The sequence below is a fragment of the Wyeomyia smithii genome, chromosome 3 (genome assembly GCF_029784165.1).
Source record: "Wyeomyia smithii strain HCP4-BCI-WySm-NY-G18 chromosome 3, ASM2978416v1, whole genome shotgun sequence".
In the NCBI taxonomy this organism is placed as follows: Eukaryota; Metazoa; Arthropoda; class Insecta; order Diptera; family Culicidae; genus Wyeomyia; species Wyeomyia smithii.
This window is the reverse complement of record NC_073696.1, coordinates 217,369,908-217,377,529: the sequence shown is the minus strand read 5'-3', so window position 1 is coordinate 217,377,529 and position 7,622 is coordinate 217,369,908.

The window sequence follows — 7,622 nt, the reverse complement described above, 5'->3', positions numbered from 1 at the left end:
ACAAGTGCGTTCAAGTGTTCTAGAAAAAAAGCAAAAATCATGCGCTCACTGACGTCAGATATCGTTACTGTGAAGTATTCTCTGCTGTCAAAATTCCGTTTGGTAAAAAGGGCAAAATTTCGTGAACCTCTTTTCTTTCCAACTGCGTACGACGCTATAGAAATGATTTCAAAAATTAAAAAAAAAATAAAAATAAATTTAATTTAAAAAAAAATTGAGAAATAAAATACGAATGAGTTGACAAATCAATGAACCTTGATCAAAATTTTCTTTACATTTGACTGCAATCACATCAGGAATAACTACAAGATATGTATATGGGTCATTCCATATACATGCCATATTCCATTGTACATGCCACTTGGATACGACCATCACAGATTTTGCTTAACGTTGAGAGAATTATTCATCTACTGTCCCAAATTTGGTGTCGATTGGAACACCCCCGCTCTGTGGCACCCCCCTGTTTGTTGTAAAGTCACGCATTTTTTGTTCATAATCTTTTTTTTCTTTTTCTTACAATTCATAGACGTAAAATGTCGAAAAAATACTAATAGACGATTTTTGTAGAAAATAAACCAAGGAATCCAGAAAAAATATAACTTTTAATCAGAAGTATTGCCAGATATATTATTTTCGAATTTGAAAACTAAATTTACATTTTTCGGCAAATGCAGCCATTTTTATTTTAAATTTGATAATTTCATCGTGTTCCTTGGAAAATTTCACATAAGAAACAACTATCGTTCCGGTGTAATATGAGCCAATCTCGAGATATAACATTTTTACGAAAAATTAATTACGAAATTTAAAACTATATTCGCAAAAATAATATATGATTCTGTGCCGAACACGCATCAGTACTGGACGTGTTTGGTGATCGGTCCGATAGAGTATAAAACAAAAGACGTGTGAACAAGTGTTGGCATTGTTTGCCTGGTCGAGTGAAATAAATCCGGGTTCAAGGTCGTTCCTTTGTGCAACTGTTTCGCATCGTGACTGCCAGCTGGTGCGTAAGCCGATTTGGCTGCTGGCTGGATTGTGCTACAGCAGTGGACGAGACACAAACGAGGAAAAAGAAGAAGCCATCAGTGTCAGCGAGTCGTATCGCTGTGTGGAGTGATCTCACACCTGGCTCGCTGCTGGTGGCTGTTTGGTGCTGCTGTATTGGTGCTGCTGGCTGTAACGGCTGCTACTTCGAACGATCGGACAACCAACCTTACTGGAAGGGAGAAATAAAAAGGTACGTGTTCTTGTCAGCGCTAGTGCGCTAAACATAGCGCGATGGATGTAGATCCCTCGCCTCCCGCGCCACCATCCCCGAACCCCTCTGACCCTTACCCTTCTGTTACCCCCTCCCCTGTTCATTCTTCAGTCCCCCCTCGCCCCAGGCTTTACCCAGACGGAGCCCAGGGCAGCTATACTGTTTATTTTCGGCCAAAGGCAGGACCGAAATCGAAAAAGTTGAACCTCTTGCAGATTTCTAAAGACCTGACGAAGGAGTACAAGGGCGTGACCGAAATTTCCAAGGTCCGGCCTAACAAGCTCCGTGTCGTGGTCGGTAACCTGAAAGAGGCCAACGATATAGCTTGCTCTGAGCTCTTCACACGCGAGTATCGCGTTTACATACCCGCACGAGACGTGGAGATCGACGGTGTCATAACCGATTCGAGTCTGTCCGTCGAGTGTATACTGCAAAGTGCCAAAGGGTGCTTTAAGAACAAAACGTGTCCCGAAGTAAAGGTGCTCGACTGCAAGCAATTGCGGTCAGCATCGATCATCGGTGGCAAAACAGTATACACTCCGTCAGACTCGTTTCGAGTTACGTTCGCCGGGTCTGCACTACCAAGCCACGTCTCGATCCACCGGGTTCGTCTCCCTGTGAGGCTCTACGTGCCCCGCGTCATGAACTGCCTGAATTGCAAGCAGTTAGGCCATACAGCCGCCTACTGCTGCAATAAGGCACGTTGTGGCAAGTGTGGGGAGTCTCATGCGGAAGATTCTTGCAGTGTTAACGCTGAAAAGTGTATTCACTGCGGAGAAAATCTGCATGAGCTCTCGACATGTGCGGTGTACATGCAGCGCAGGGATAAAATAAAACGGTCTCTCAAAGAGCGTTCAAAGCGTTCCTACGCTGACATGCTGAAGAAGACCGTTACCACTTCTCCCGTTACTTCGAACCCCTTCGATCTGTTGCCCTCTGAGGAAACCGATTCTGACGATTCACCAGCGGGAGCATCTTACGCCAATCCTGGGGAGTCTAGAAAGAGGAAAAGTGTTTCCTCTCCTAAACTTCCCAGAAAAGGTCCTAAGATTTCTCAAAGTGAAATGAAGGTTACAAACAAACCAAACAGTGCTGCGGAAAAACCGAAGCAAACTCCTCCTGGGCTGGCAAATTTAAAGTCCCAGAAGGAGTTCCCAGCACTGCCAGGAACATCTAAAACCCCAGTTGCTCCTTTTACACTCCCAGTTGATGAAACAAACTCTGGATTAGTGAAATTTTCTGACATTGTGGACTGGATTTTTGAAACTTTCAATGTACCCGATCCAATTAAAATTTTTCTTACAGCATTCCTCCCAACAGTTAGATCATTTTTGAAGCAGTTGACTGCCCAATGGCCTCTCCTTGCAGCGATTGTATCCTTCGATGCCTAATTCAACTGCGTATATGAAGGATTCTATCTCTGTCTTACAGTGGAATTGTAGAAGTATTTTACCAAAAATTGATTCGTTTAAAGTTTTGATAAATAAAAACAAATGCGATGCATTTTCCCTTTGTGAAACTTGGCTTACTTCAAATATTGATCTCAACTTCCATGATTTTAATATTATTCGCCTTGATCGAGACACCCCATATGGAGGAGTACTTTTAGGGATTAAAAAGTGCTATTCTTTCTATCGTATTAACCTCCCCTCGATTCCAGGCATCGAAGTTGTCGCATGTCAAATGACAATACAAGGTAAAGAGCTTTGTATTGCCTCAATATATATACCCCCCAGAGCACAGGTTGGGCAACGGCTGCTCTTTGATTTAATAGAACTTCTTCCCTCGCCACGTTTGATTTTGGGAGACTTCAACTCTCATGGCGTGGCTTGGGGTTCCCCATACAATGATAACCGCTCCTCTTTAATCTATAACCTTTGCGATGACTTCGACATGACTATTTTAAACAACGGTGAAATGACACGTATCCCGAAACCTCCAGCGCGCCCAAGCGCTTTGGATCTATCCTTATGTTCGACGTCGCTACGGTTGGATTGCACATGGAAGGTAATCCTCGATCCTCACGGTAGCGACCATCTGCCTATTCTTATTTCAATTACTAACGGGTCAACTCGCATGCGACCAATTGACATTCCGTATGACCTCACACGAAATGTCGATTGGAAGTTATACGAGGAAATGATTTCAAAAGCGGTCGAGTCGATTCAACATCATTCACCACTTGAAGAATACAACCTCCTCGCGGGCTTGATTCTCGACGCCGCGTTGCAAGCCCAAACGAAGAAATATCCCGGCGTAACGATCAAAAAACGGCCTCCCACTCCGTGGTGGGACCAAGAGTGCTCCGATGTCTACACGCAAAGATCCGACGCGTTTAAGGCCTACCAGACGGGAGGTATACCTGGCGACTATTTACGGTATTCGGAGCTTGATACCAAGCTTAAAAGCTTGGCTAAAGCAAAGAAACGTGGATATTGGCGTCGGTTCGTGAACGAGACGTCGAGGGAGACATCGATGAGCACTCTTTGGAACACAGCCCGAAGAATGCGGAATCGCGTAACGGTCAACGAAAGCGAGGAGTCTTCAAGTAGGTGGATATTTGATTTTGCCAGGAAAGTATGTCCGGACTCTGTTCCTGAGCAAAATATTGTTCGCGATGCGTCTCCGGGCCACGACGCGATAGAATCACCTTTTACGATGGCAGAACTTTCAGTTGCCCTCCTGTCCTGTAACAATAACGCGCCTGGATTAGATAGAATCAAATTCAACTTGTTGAAGAATCTACCCGGCAATGCCAAGAGGCGCTTGTTGAACTTGTTCAATAAGTTCCTGGAGCAAAACATTGTACCGCAGGATTGGAGGCAAGTGAAGGTGATCGCCATCCAAAAACCAGGGAAACCAGCTTCCAATCACAACTCTTATAGGCCGATTGCAATGCTATCCTGTATCCGGAAATTGATGGAAAAAATGATACTCCGTCGTTTAGACCACTGGGTCGAATCAAATGGTCTACTATCAGAAACTCAATTTGGCTTCCGCCGTGCCAAAGTGACGAATGATTGTCTTGCGTTGCTTTCAACAGATATTCAGCTGGCGTATGCTCGTAAAGAACAAATGGCGTCTGCGTTCTTGGACATTAAGGGGGCTTTTGATTCCGTTTCTATTGACATTCTTTCGGGTAAACTTCACCGACAAGGATTTTCTCCAATTTTGAACAATTTTTTGCACAACTTGTTGTCCGAAAAGCACATGCATTTTACGCATGGCGATTTGGCAACTTTTCGCATTAGCTACATGGGTCTTCCCCAGGGCTCATGTTTAAGCCCCCTTCTTTACAACTTTTATGTAAATGACATCGACGAATGTCTGGAAAATTCATGCACGATAAGACAACTTGCAGACGACAGTGTAATCTCTGTTACAGGAGCCAAAGCTGCCGATTTGCAAGGACCATTGCAAGATACCTTGGACAATTTGTCTGCTTGGGCTTTACAGCTAGGTATCGAATTCTCTCCGGAGAAGACTGAGATAGTAGTTTTTTCTAGGAAGCATGAACCTGCTCAGCTTCAAACACAATTAATGGGTAAAACGATTTCTCAGGTTTTGGTACACAAATATCTTGGTGTCTGGTTCGACTCTAAAGGCACCTGGGGTTGTCACGTGAGGTATCTGATGAAAAAATGTCAACAAAGAGTGAATTTTCTTCGTACAATAACCGGACAATGGTGGGGAGCCCATCCAGGAGACCTTATAAGGCTTTACCAAACAACGATATTGTCTGTTATTGAATACGGGTGTTTCTGCTTCCGCTCCGCAGCAAACACACATTTGATCAAACTGGAGCGAATACAATATCGTTGTTTGCGTATCGCCTTAGGTTGCATGCAGTCGACCCATACGATGAGTTTGGAGGTTTTAGCTGGAGTACTACCATTGAAAAACCGCTTCTGGAGCCTGTCTTCTCGTATTCTAATCAAATGTGAGGTCTTGAACCGTCCCGTGATTGAAAATTTTGAAAGGTTAATCGAACTTAATTCTCAAACCCGTTTTATGACATTGTATTTCAATCACATGTCCCAAAATATTAACCCTTCTTCGAATATTCCAAATCGTGTCGACTTATCAAATACTTCTGATTCTACTGTGTTTTTCGATACATCCATGATAGAAGAAACTCGTGGAATCCCGGATCATTTACGCGTGCAGCAGATCCCTAAAATTTTTTCCAATAAATATCGAAACATCAACTGCGACAATATGTACTACACTGACGGATCACTTCTTGATGGGTCCACTGGCTTCGGTATCTTCAATAACAATTTAACCGTCTCCCATAAGCTCGATAATCCTGCTTCTGTTTACGTCGCAGAATTAGCTGCAATTCAGTACACCCTAGGGATTATCGAAAAAATGCCCACGGACCATTATTTCATCTTTACGGACAGTCTCAGTTCCATTGAGGCTCTCCGATCGATGAAAGATGTTAAGCACTCTCCGTATTTCCTGGGGAAAATACGGGAACATCTGAGTGCTTTATCCGAAAAATCTACTCAGATTACCTTAGCGTGGGTCCCTTCTCACTGCTCGATACCGGGTAATGAGAAAGCGGACTCTTTGGCTAAGGTGGGCGCAACAAACGGTGATATTTATGAAAGACCAATTGCCTTTAATGAATTTTTCGCACTTGTACGTCAGAATACGATCATCAGTTGGCAAAATGCTTGGACCAGAGGGGAATTGGGAAGGTGGTTACATTCCATAATCCCCAAAGTATCGACGAACCCGTGGTTCAAGGGGTTGGATGTAGGTCGGGATTTCATTTGCGTGATGTCCCGGCTTATGTCCAATCACTATAGATTTGACGCGCTCCTCCGTCGTGTTGGGCTCGGGGAAAGTGGTATCTGTGCCTGTGGTGAAGGTTATCACGACATAGAGCATGTGGTTTGGTCATGCCCTGTACACCGTGACGCCAGGTCTAAATTAATAGCTTCCCTGCAGGCCGAGGGTAGACAGCCGGCTGTTCCTGTTCGTGATGTCTTGGCGAGCCGTGACCTATCCTACATGTCCCTTATATACGTTTTCCTGAAATCCATCCACGCCCCAGTCTAGTCCCGTTCCCCTCCGTCTACACCCAACAAAACGACAAGAACACGTTTGAACCTTAAGCACAAAACCAGCAACCAGACCCCGCACAACAGAACCAGGACCCAAGGACTACGAGCCTCTGTCCCAACTCACGACATCGTGGCTCAGCAGAACGAATCCATACATGCCATTCGACGATTATCAGACGACCATTGAACAACAAAACACTGATTGGAAATCCCATGCTAGTTTTAAGTTAGACTTAATTTCAGCTCGTAGTCGGCAGCGAGGATAAAAAAATTTGCTTTAGTTTTTAAGTCATCAGATATAATTGGCGCCGTTAAACATTAAATTGTATTTGTGCCGTGTCAAATAAATGTTATGTGAAGAAAAAAAAAAAAAAATACTATATCTCCAGATTGGCTCATAATACCACGGGATGATGAGTGTTTCTCACGTAAAATTTTTCGAGAAATATGATGAAACTATCAAATTTAAAATAAAATTAGCTGCATTTGCCGAAAAATGTAAATTTAGTATGAAAATACGGAAATAATCTATCTGGTAACACTTCCGGTCAAAAACAATATTTTTTCTGGATTCCTTGGTTTATTTTCTTAAAAATTCACCTATTACTATTTTTCGGGTGTCTTACGTCTATAAATTGTAAAAAAAATAACGAAATTTACAACTTTTTTCTTAAAAATGTTATATCTCGAAACTGGCTCATATTTCCTCGGGATGATTGTTGTTTTATATGTTAAAATTTCAAAGGAACACGATGAAATTATCAAATTTAAAATAAAATGGCGCATTTGCTGAAAAATGTAAATTTATTTTTCAAATACAAAAATAATTTATCTGGCAACACTTCATGTCAAAAGTTATATTTTTTCTGGACTCCTTGGTTTATTTTCTTCAAAAATCATCTGTCAGTATTTTTCGGACATCTTATGTCTATGAATTGTAAGAAAAAGAAAAAACAGATTTTGAACACAAAATGCGTGACTTTACAACAAACAGGGGGGTCCCACAGAGCGGGAGGTGTTCCAATCGACACCAAATTTGGGACAGTAGATGAATAATTCTCCCAACGTTGAGCAAAATCTGTGATGGTCGTATCCAAGTTTGTGCTTTTTCGTGGTCACTTCGTATGGAATGACCCATATATATATATATATATATATATATATATATATATATATATATATATATTTGTAAGAAATACATTTTCTGACTTTTCGGGGGATGAATCAAAAATAAAAAACTTCTTATTTTTCTAGTTCTATAATTCAGTCCGACCTGTAGTTCT